Source organism: Ascaphus truei, chromosome 5 (assembly GCF_040206685.1).
Source record: "Ascaphus truei isolate aAscTru1 chromosome 5, aAscTru1.hap1, whole genome shotgun sequence".
Lineage (NCBI taxonomy): Eukaryota > Metazoa > Chordata > Amphibia > Anura > Ascaphidae > Ascaphus > Ascaphus truei.
This window is the reverse complement of record NC_134487.1, coordinates 37,479,918-37,491,850: the sequence shown is the minus strand read 5'-3', so window position 1 is coordinate 37,491,850 and position 11,933 is coordinate 37,479,918. Positions and strand designations below refer to the sequence as shown.

At 47.6% G+C, this 11,933-nt stretch overlaps 1 protein-coding gene across 2 annotated transcripts in view; it reads left to right on the top strand.

Moving 5' to 3' along the window:
• The first annotated feature begins 200 nt into the window (after positions 1-200).
• SLC26A5 (solute carrier family 26 member 5) overlaps positions 201-11,933 on the top strand; it is an 84,112-nt gene continuing 72,379 nt past the window's right edge. The window contains exon 1 of one of the 2 annotated variants that reach the window (XM_075599648.1): positions 201-417. The gene's annotated coding sequence lies outside the window, so the exon portion shown is untranslated. Of the gene's footprint in view, positions 418-1,233; positions 1,373-11,933 lie in introns of those variants that run through there. The other variant, XM_075599646.1, reaches the window with a different exon arrangement.

The following is an 11,933-nucleotide window of genomic DNA, read 5'->3' as shown; positions in this document are numbered from 1 at the left end:
GTCATGCCTGTTAGTATCGGTTACAAGCCCCTCCCCTAGAATACATATGCTGACACTCTCCCAGAAGTCAGGGCTCTCTCCCCTCCCCCTATGGAGTGGGAGCTTCTTACCTTTTATCCCATCAGGGGTTAGAGGAGATGCGGAGCTGAGGAGGGGCCTACCAGGCCTCAAGCGTTGTGGATGCAGGGAATGTGCCTGCTATGAACATCATATGCTGTAAATAAAGACTCAGTTGAACTATTCTTTGTGGCTATCTGTCTGGGCCATTATCTGAGTTGCCAGTGGGGACCATTCTGGCTGCACCAGGATCCTTACCGGCTGGAGGCGCTACACCATGGAAGATCAACCCTGAGAGCCTGTCCTGATGCCTCCCCACACCACCACAGAGTTCTCAAGGCCTCCTGTTCCACCTCACAGGTATGCACTGCACCAGAATACACCAATAGCGACACAAGCTCCCTTAGGGTGGGGGAAAGGGTGCTACATAAGGAACCCCAACCCTCTCTAATAGCGTGCCTGAGATCACAAGCATTGTAAGGAAGTCCAACCCCCTATAATAGCGTGTTTGAGATCAAATGCATCGCAAGGAACCCCAACCCCCTCTAATAGTGTCTGAGATCAAATGCAGTGTAAAATAATCTGTAAATATTCAGAAAAGATTAATAGAGTACTTTTAATTTTCGGTCATATATCATTGAATTTCTACAATATCAAAGCATTAGATTAGATTGTAAGCTCTTCGGGGCAGGGACTCCTTTTACTACCGTTTTATGTGTTATAATGTCACGTGTATTACTGCTGGAAAGTGCTATGTACAGTACCTCGATGGCTCTATATAAATAAAGATATACATACATAAGAAATTGGGATAAGAATGTAATTTGTAATTTATTTATTTTCCTGCATGGAAACAATTAAAGAAATCTCAAATGCATCACAGAATGCATATCCACAATAAAATATTAGGCATTTACAGAGCAATGGCTGTGCCAGTGCTATTTTTACACAGTAGGATCCCAAGCATTTCATATTACTGTGTGTCACCGCAAGAGATACACACTGACAGGGAAGGAGACTCCACATCTATTGCTCTCTGGTTAACCTTTAACTCTGAAGTAGTGCATTGTGGGTATCGTTGTTCCTTAGCTCACTGAAGAGCTCTTTGTTGTCAGCCGAGAAACTACATTTCCCATCAGCCCCCTGGAGGGGCTGTCACCTTACACAGGCGTAGTGGCGTCCTATCACCAGCTCTTCACAAGGCGCTGATAGTTCTCCAAGTCAGAAGTGAGATCTGTGCCTGTTACATTGTAACCATAGTAAAGAATTAAAAGCTACTGTGCAGAAGGAAGCCTGACTTCAAGGTGTCATAAAGGTGAGTGGCCTGAGATTAGCCTCACTTGTAGTAGCTCAAATAGGCATCTTACATTCCAGCCATCCACAGCAGCCTAAATAGAGGACAGCGAAGGGACAGATCTGTGACATTAATGCCACACTAGTGTGTCTAATGTGGGCTTGTCATTTCCCCCCTCACTCTGTTACTTATAGGAATGCATAACTTAAATATTATATGATAATACTTTCGTGTTTCATTATTTTAATTATTCAATAATAAGTCTGTTAAACAGTATCCCTTTTTTATTTTCCATCATTTGTTTTTGTTTCCATAATAGCTGCCAGATTTTTGTAACACAAACATGGGGGGGGTGGTTTTGTAAGAATTTGTAGGCTGTTTCTTAGCAAATGGTGTAGAGGGTTTTATTATTTTTGCATCCTGTGTGCATTTTGGCTTGTGGTGATTCAATGTTGTTCTAATCATTCATATACTTGGGGGTGAATATGGGATTCATAGATCTACTGTATGTTCATTGGCAATACTATATTTTCTCTATTTATTTGCTTTCTTCTGAATCAACATTTAGTGTGGGATAGTGGAGAAAGTGACAAGTTCAGCCCGATAAACCCACCACTACGTGAATATGTAATATTAAATAAACACCTACTGTCTATGGGTTATTAGCCCTTGTCATGACAAAGCAATCTACTAATGGTTAAGGTAGATGCTATTTATCCGGCGAGCCGGGTAATAATGCACTTGTTGAGCCCTATTTAACAGGCAGAAGAATAAATAAATACAGGCCGTTCTCAGCCTTATTTAACCGGTCGTACATTAAATAAAAGGCTTTCCAGCCTAATCTTAATGTACAAATGTAACCCTTATCTTAATGCTGGTATGCCAGTCCAACCCTCATCTTAACCCTAATATGCCAGCCTTATCCTAACCAGCACTCTAAATCCTACAAATCGGGGAGAAAATCTTTGGCGGCTAAATAAGGGAGAGGGAGGAGGTTATAGAGCTGTCTTGTCTGTTAAATGGACACTTGCAATGTTTAAAGGTTCAGTCCCTCCTAGGACCAACGTTAATTTATGCCAGTGGCATATTTAAAGGGTTATATCTGGGTGATGAATGCCCTTCTTACCCAAAATCTGACAACCTATAAGTATTACAACAAAAAAAATGTTTTAAAGTGCGTTTGTAAACACATTGAGCAGAGACTTGGGGGGTTGATTTCCACTCACTGCTCCTTTTGTCTGATGTCACTGTGTGATCAGCAAGTGTTTGCTAAGCCAGAGCATCTTCCCTCCCCTCATCTGTTACTGGCTCTCTGATAAGGACAGGATGGGCTAAGGGTAAAGAGGTTAGAGGACCCGAAGAAATTCAACTTGTAGTTCATTTCCAAAAACACTTGCTATTAGCATAGTTAGAATTGTTTAAGGAAAGCCAATAAGACTGATATTCTTTACAGAAGGTTGTTTTCTGTCTGACTACGTGGGGTCGCATCTGTTACGTTAACTGGACAAGACCATCTAACAGTAATGACTGTCACAGCTGGAGATGTTCAAAACTTTTGCCTCTTTTCAGCAGTGAAAATGACTGCGGCTGAGTCAGAGTTTGCAAATGATTCTCCAAGTCTTTGTAAGTCAGATTCCAGTAGCTGAGATACACATGTAACATATGCTATTGCACTCTCGGGAACGTCTTTAATCAGCTGCGTGCAAAAGGGGGAAGGCTAACGCAATATTTCACCTGCGGGAGCAATAGCGTCTTTTATTTTTTTGTGTATGTGTGAAGAGCCTAGGCAGTCACGTGTCCCATGGAAAATGCGAGTGCGCACTCCTCAATTTTTGGTGGTACCAGGTTCGCAGCACTTGTGACTGTCTTCGCTGGAGGTCAGGCCAGTCATTCGTCTTCCAGTACATCTTCTGCCAAAAGGCCATGACTATTCCCGACGTTTCCATGGACATCTTCATCCGAAGATTCTGACATCTTCTTGCTCATTCCCTTCCCGGCCAGAAGGCCAGACAGAAGGGTCCAAGACCAAAAATGGTGTTCGGCCCTTATGTCAACTTGCCCAACACGTAGACTTTTTGTCTCGGGGAGGGGGAAAGACAGGTGACTAATAACCCAAACATGGAAAAGGACAAAAAAACAATCCATATTCCCAGTGCTTCAATGCTCTGTGCTGAAGTGCTCAAATGTGAGTCAAAGCACGGCGGCCAGAAGGCCAGGTAGGTTAAAAACTGTACGACCTCACATCCTAAGGCTACGCTTATAGTGCCGGCGACGGCGATGCGACGGTCATTGGAAAATCAAATAGAGATGACTTCCAGCGATCGCGACCAATTCGTCGCGTAGCGCTTACTATAAGCACACGCGGCGGCGGCGGCAATGCATTTGTTTTGTCGCGTCGCTGTCGCCGGCACTATAAGCGCAGCCTAATGGCCAGGGAGGCTAAGTGCGGAAACAAAGAGTCCTAAATGGTACCTAAATGATGATGTAGTGAGGGGGCGCATCACTTTTTATCACCACCTGTGGCTCATTTGACCCCCCCAGGTTGGAAAGGCATGGGGTGCCAAAACAAAATTCCCGGTCTCTCGTGTGTACATTGCTCGGCCAGAGGATCAAGTGCAACCCTTTGCATCCATCCTGATAAGAATTGATACTACTCTTGATCGTAGCCAAAAGGCGGAGAATCTTTAGGACTCTCGAGCGAGAGAGATAGTGAGTACCCATTGAATTAGTATAGTATACCTTTTAAAACACCCATCCCTACATGTGAATAGATACCTATGAAATGAGATTTGTATTTGCAAAGTATATTTCAATTATTTACATTAGTATAGTATCTCGAGTGTGTTCACAGGAATCCTCTCTCCAGCAAAAGCCTTATTGCCGTGTCTGGCCTTAAATAGACTTAACAAAACTGCAACGTCTTGGTGGAAATCCTGGGATTTTCACAAAATGTTTAGCCCATTAAGGCTTGGCGAAACGTTACGCAAGAAATCGAAAATGTCAAAAAGCGACAGCGTTTGGGATAGTTCTCACCCAGATTTCAGGGTCGGTCACAATTATCCTCTCCTAACAGAAGCAGCAATGTATAATTGTGTATCCGATTTGCATAGAGACAAATACTAATTTCCTCTCATAAACACTCAGCTTTCTACTAACGAGCTACTTCTAGGAAACACGTTCTTTATCATCATCATTGTAAGGTCAAATACCAAAAGGGACCGTCACTAATTGCAGAAGAGTTGATCTCATAATTAAGAAACGGAACACAGATTATTCAGAAAACATGTAATACTGTCAGCCAACACGTAGTCTAATTACATTTTATTCTGTTGACTGATTCCTTTCCCGTTGGTAAATGGTGTTGAGTTTTAAGCACTATCGATGTACACGCCACACACCATTTGTAGCTCCAAAATATTTACCACTGAAGGTAGCACCGCTACCATCCAATCCAGGGAAAACAAAATGGCGGTTTAAATCGCCCAAGTCACATGGCTTCCAATTGGCCCCTGTGTTGTGGGGTATTTAAATACATGGGGGCCAATAGGAGCTGAAATGAACACGATTGAGCCCTGGGGACCCCTGCTTCCTAGCCATGTAAAAAAAAGATAGAGGGGGAACTGCTCTTTTAAGATCAACAATGTCTAACTTTTACATTATTCACTACTATCATTCAACATCCCTCCTCTTTATTTAAATGACACCCGCCGAATCCTGATGGATAAGGGTTATTGCGACTGGTAACACCTAGATGTGAGACATGATGTACTGTTACTGTTTATGTTGTCCGTCATGTGACTGTGTAAAATAATCTCCCCAGGCATTCACTTGATTGCGGAAACAATGGCGGATTCCGGCGCAACTGCGCATGTCTGACTCAGAGAGGCTGCTGGGATACTTCAAAAAACTTTATTCGTTGAACACACAAGGGCTAACACCGCATTCTCCCCCTCAACGCGTTTCACCCTTAGGAATAGGGCTTCGTCTTGGAGTGGGGAGAAGCGGAAGCTGCCTGCTTAAATACAAAAAAGCCCGCGAAAACGGGAACATTTACATTAAAAACATTATTCCCGTTTTCGCAGGCTTTTTTGTATTTAAGCAGGCAGCTTCCGCGGTGTTAGCCCTTGTGTGTTCAACGAATAAAGTTTTTTGAAGTATCCCAGCAGCCTCTCTGAGTCAGACATGCGCACTTGCGCCGGAATCCGCCATTGTTTCCTGATATTCTTTTGACGGTGGCACGCAGGAGCAGCCGAGGTGAGCAGGCCCCAGACCGGAGATGCAGGTGAGGTAAGTTACCAACAGCCCCCTGCACCGGTCAACTCTGTGGCTAAGCGGAGCTCCCTCATGCGCTGCCCCAGTGTCTGATACAATTTCAGACTGCCACTCTGCACACGGAAGCGCAGGACAGATCCCCACATTCTATTCACTTGATTGCTACTGGGACACACACAGCTAGGGGCACAGCACCTTCTAAAACAAACTCTTTGCAATTGGATTTATAGAGGCTAAGTCTGAGTTGCATAACATCAGTTGCTTCATCTAACATCTGGATTGCTTTGTTAATTACCTTTTGTGTTGTTAATGTAAAGCAGCCATCCCCCACCCCCCTGGCAAGATTATGAGTAACTCATGCAGCGTTAGTGTCTTGCTCACTGAGCATGTCCTGCTCTTCAAAGTGTTAGGCCTGGGACCCGCTGCGCTCGTTGGCGCGGGCGGCAATGTAGCGAGTTCCCCACCAGCAGGGGAATCCTTGCGAGCCGGTCCCGGTCCCCACTGGCTGCACAGCTGATCACACGCTGTGGCGCGTCAGCCGCTAGGAGACACCACAGAATGGTGTTTCTTAGCGTTGACGCGTCACGTGGTGTGGCTGTGAGCCAATGGGGAGGGGAGGCTGCGGGAGGAGGAGAGGCTTCGGGGAGCGGGGAGGAGTGTGGAGTGAAAGCAGCGTGAGTGCCTGTCTGTGTGTGTGTCTGAGTGCGTGAGTGCCTGCCTGTGTGTGTGTGTGTGTGTGTGTGTGCCTGTCTGCGTGCGTGCCTGTCTCTGTCTGTGTGTGTGTGTGTGTGTGTGTGTGTGTGTGTGTGTGTGTGTGTGTGTGTGTGTGTGTGTGTGTGTGTGTGTGTGTGTGTGTGTGTGTGTGTGTGTGTGTGAGTGCCTGCCTGTGTGTGTGTGTGTGTGTGTGTGTGTGTATGTATGTATGTATGTATGTATGAGTGCCTGCGTGTGTGTGTTTTTTTTACTTACCTGCAGCCCGTGGAGGGAGGGGGGGGAAGAGTAGCGGGTCCCTCCGCTCAAGCCACGCCCCCCCTCCCTGTCAATCCTCCCACTCCCGCCCACCTCCCGCTCCGGCCCCTCACGTCATGGCCGCGCCCCCTCACGTCATGGCCGCGCCCCCCCCGACCCGTTTGGCCACGCCCCCCCCCCCCCCCCGCTCCGAGAAAAGTATCCTGTAGACCGCAGATCGCGGTACAGCGAGTTGCACGCGCCGCCGGCAAGCAAGCCAGCCGTGCGGACGCGTGCAACGGGACCTTAGCCTTAGGCTTCGGCCAGGGTGGTGCTGAGCGGGCGGGCGCGCTCACGCTGGCCGCGTGGAACCCGTTGCGGCAATGTGTGTGGACAGTGTGAGAGAGCGCCTGAGCATGCGTGGCGCTTAGCTGCTTGCCAAGCAAGCAAATTTGAATTTGCAGCTTGCGCCGCGCCGCGCGCCTGCACGCTCGGCGCCACCCTGGCCGCAGCCTTTACATTCAGGATTTTCTTAGTCTCTACCTCCCAGAGGTGGGAAACTCCATTCCTAAAGGACCAGGTTTTCAGGATATCACTGCTTCAGCACAGGTTGGTTCAGTTAGGAGCTGAGTCATAAGGACAGATGATTTATAATTCTACAAAAATAAAAAGGAAAGCAGGATTGCCGCTTTAAAGACGACAGGGACATTTCCCCCATGTTTCCGGCTTGTTCATCATTTCAGCGCTGGAGCAGCGTACGACCCTTTTCCGTATCAGGCATAACAGGCACTTCCAGGGTCAAATGGGTTACGCATGTGTGCTGGGCTTGCATTGCTCAATAGTGCTTTCAAATCCCGGTCGTGTCCTTCTAGTTTGAGAACTGATAAGCATGGCATTTGCATTTCCAATTTAGGGGTTATTCACTAAACTGTGAGGGTGCCGATCAGGGGGCTATCATTTATCACAGAAACTTCTATTTACAGTACTTCAATGGGAGCTTCTGTGCGATTTATGAACTGATTTGTGCTGTCGCAGTTTAATGGATAACCCCCAGTGCCCGGGATCCACTAAACCAGCAATGTGGTGTGTAGCGTCCTAATTTAGAGTTAGGCCCGGGCCATAGAGGGGGGGAGCCGGGCTGAACCGTGCGGACGCTGAGGCTCGCCTGCAGAAGCTGTGCGATTCCACGCACATACAGGCGAGCCAGCGTCCACGATCGGAGGTGGGGGGAGACTGAGGGAGGCGGGGCAGTGACGTCGCTTGGCCAATCGCCCGCGATGCACTGACGTCGACGTCACGGCGCCATGACGTTGACGCAGCCCCACTCTCATTGGAGGTTTTCAGCCGACAGCGCGCTGAAAAACAGCATGGCGCTCGGCTGAAAACTCCAAAGCCTCCGCACGCCTGCGGACGCTCGCGCGAGCCCCCTCTCAAGGCATCCTCATTGAGGATGCAGGGGCTCAGCGCTGAGTGTCCGCACGCCTCAGCACGGCCTGTCCTTGTATGGACTTGGCCTAAGTTGCCATTGGCTTGATTGATAGCAGTTCATGCCGAAATCAGAGGGTGGTATCCTGCATTGTGACTCAGTGACTCCCAGATACATTGTTGTAGTTGTCTTGGAGGGGAATGAATATATATATATATATATATATATATATCTCAAAAATGAATAGACGATACCGTTCTGTGGCTAACGAAATGCTTTTATTCTTGAGAGCTTTCGAGATACACTGATCTCTTCTGTCGGCGATGTTACAATGAATGAAACCAAAAAAGGGTTTTAACTTTAAAACAGTGCATACTGGAATGTGATCTGTGATCTGTGATCTGTGATCTGTGATCTGTGATCTGTGATCTGTGATCTGTGATTGAAGTTTATCCCTTCCCCCTGTGCAGTTGAGGTGTTAAATGGTCCCTGAATGTTGTTGATGTAAGAGAGTGTGTGTGTGTGTGTGTGTGTGTGTGTGTGTGTGTGTGTGTGTGTGTGTGTGTGTGTGTGTGTGTGATATAAATTTGTAAAGAGCAAACAGTGTATACAGCACTTTACAAAAGGTGTGTGTGGAGTGAGAGTTTATATCAATGATGTGGGAATGTAAGAGGCTGTGGCATAACTAAAAGTGTGTGTGGATACTACACTACCGACACACTTTATTAAAGTGTGGCCGGTTCCGTAAGCCGGGAGATTTCCCGGCTTGCTAGTGGCCGCCCCTCGGCGTGCGCGGTCACGCGTCATCGGGAGCCTGCGCCCCCTGCACGAGCGTCCAGGGCTCCCCGAGGGAGCCCTGGTGTCCCGCGATGTGGGGGACGGCGGCAGGGGGTTCCGGGGGACCCGGCGGACCCGGCAGCGGGAGGGAGAGCGCCCCGATCGGAGGGCGCTCTTCCGCTGCTTCGGCGCGCGCCCGGCACCCTCCGGCGCGCGCCAGGTTACTGCTGCGGCCGAGAACGGGCAAATGCTCGAATAAACTCGGCCGCAGCAGTATGTGGTCCCTATTGGTATATAGGGATGGAATTACATGGAGTATATGTATGTGTAAGAGACGTGTGTGTTTGTGTGTGTGTGTGTGCGCGCGCAGTATGTATGGACATGGCCTTTGGCACTCATGGAAAGAGAGTTCTCATGTCAGTAATGACTCATAAAACTTCGGTCTCGGTTTAGGCCATCGCTAAGTGTCCCGAGTAGTTGCATAAATTTGTATTCATGCAACCGTCTCTCTTTCGGTGTTCTAAGATTACCTTTGAGTATGGCCACCTTCACCTGTCTCCCCCCCCCCCCCCCCACGCTCGACTCCGGCGTCATGTGATGTAACGTGACCCTGCGGCATCATTTGACGCTGGGTTACCAGGACGACGCATCGCTGGAAGGGAAGGTAAGTGTATTATAGAAGCCTCGCGCAGTCCCCCGGCATTTAATTTAAATGCCTGGTGGGAGAGCGCGGGACCTCTATAACTGCCACGCCCCCCCAGTTTACGCACCGCTTTCACAAGGCTATGGCCCAATGCGTGCGTTGTGATGGGGTGCCTGGCAGCACTCCTTCCCTGCATCAGAGCGATCTGATGGACTCCAGGCACCCTCATTGGCTGAACCACCACCGTGACGTGGCTAACGCTCGGCGGCCGCACCAAAGGAAGATAATCTTGTCTTTTGACAAAGGCGGGCAAACATCGTGCTTTGTGTGTCCGCACCTGGGGCCTGCCCCATAGAGGGCTGTACTTTGTGTGCGGGGCGCACGCCGTTGTGCGCGCAGCTGCAGCTGCAGCCACCGGGAACGAAGCCTAAGTGCTCGCTGGACGATTTGTGCTCGGCTCTCTGGATCAAAACAATATAAAAATAGGAAATCTCCACGGCCCTCCAGAATACTCCTAAAATAGGAGCTTGAGAAAGGGCTGTTTTTTTTTTTGTTTTTTTTTACTTGAGCTCACATTTTATTGTTTTTATCTCATGACGTGTTAAATGTATTTTTTATATTTTTCAAATTCTGGAGTGTCGTGGTCATTTCTTATACATATAGACACACATGGCAAAGCGCAACCCGAACTACAAACATGAAGCTCATTCTGGGACTACCCCTCTAGCCCCACCCTCTCCCAACACTGCCCACAATTTTCAATTTGTCCCAGTATCCGAAGAGGAGATTACACAAGCGCTCCTCAAATTAAAACTAAGCAGCCAATGTGGACCTGACCTGCTGCAATCTAGGTTCCTAAGAATTGGTGCCCCAGCCATTGCCAAAACGCTTGCTTTCCTAATCAACTCTATTTAGTCTACAGGCCATATCCCTAAAACCTGGAAAACTGCCAGCGTTGTCCCAATCTTCAAAAATTGGGACAAAAACCACTTTCAAATTTACAGGCCAATCTCTCTTCTCCCGATACTATCCAAAGTCATGGGGAAATGTGTTCACTCCCAACTAAGCGATTACTATACCAAGACAAATTCCCCTAGCGAATTCCAATCTGGCTTTTGCCCCAAACACTCCACGGTAACTACCCTGCTAAAAGTTTGCAATGAGATCCAGTGTGGAATGGAACTTGGACAATTTACTGGTGCAATATTGCTAGATTTTTCAAAGGCTTTTGATACTGTTGATCATGCTATCCTGCTTAACAAACTCCAGTGCTCTGGAATAGGAAACATGCTGGTTTCCCTCCTACCTATCAGGTAAATCCCAACATGTGTCTATCTCAGGCTCTAACTCCAACCCCTTGGATATCACCTGTGATGTCCAGCAAGGCTCTGTTCTGGGGCTCCTACTCTTCTCAGTGTTCATCAGTGATCTTCCTACAGCTTGTAAGGAAGCTTCAATATACACGTGTATGCAGATGACACAATCTTATATGCACACAGCCCTAGCCTCTCTGAACTTGAACATGTATTTCAATCTGATTTTTGTGAGACATTTTTTTTAAAGGCTGCCGACTATAACAATGGTATTTGGGGCCTTTTTAATACAATGTGAACCTTCATACTTCACAGCTTATGCAGGTTTTTTGAAGCCGTTCTGCCAAATATTCACACGAAACGTAGATTTGTACAACGTGTAGATATAATATGACCACTCCTGCGTCTACCACTCTTCACTTTAAGCAGATTAATATTTTATAGTGAGTAGAGAAACAAATCTTATGTATTTAGAACATGTCTCATGTTAGATTACTCAAAATGTTAAGAAATCCGCAGACACAAGTAGGAAGTAACACCTATATGGTATGCAGGAAGCATATGATACATAATGACATTGTAAAATATAATCCAACTTCCTCTTTTTACCATGTACAGCTAAACCCCGTTATAGCGCGACCCGTTATAACGCGAATCCGCTTATAACGTGGTATTCACGTAGCTCTCCATTTTTTTTGCACACTGCACACACTCTCACTGCACACACTCTCACTGCACACACTCTCACTGCACACACTCTCCCAGCACACACTCCCAGCACACACTCTCAGCACACACTCTCACTGCACACACTCTCACTGCACACTGCACACACTCTCACTGCACACTGCACACACTCTCACTGCACACTGCACACACTCTCACTGCACACTGCACACACTCTCACTGCACACTGCACACACTCTCACTGCACACTGCACACACTCTCACTGCACACTGCACACACTCTCACTGCACACTGCACACACTCTCACTGCACACTGCACACACTCTCACTGCACACTGCACACACTCTCACTGCACACTGCACACACTCCCAGCACTCACTGCACACACTCTCACTGCTCACACTGCTCACTGCACACACTCCCAGCACTCACTGCACACTGCTCACAGCACACACTCTCACTGCACACACTCCCAGCACTCACTCTCACTGCACACACTCTCACTGCACACTGC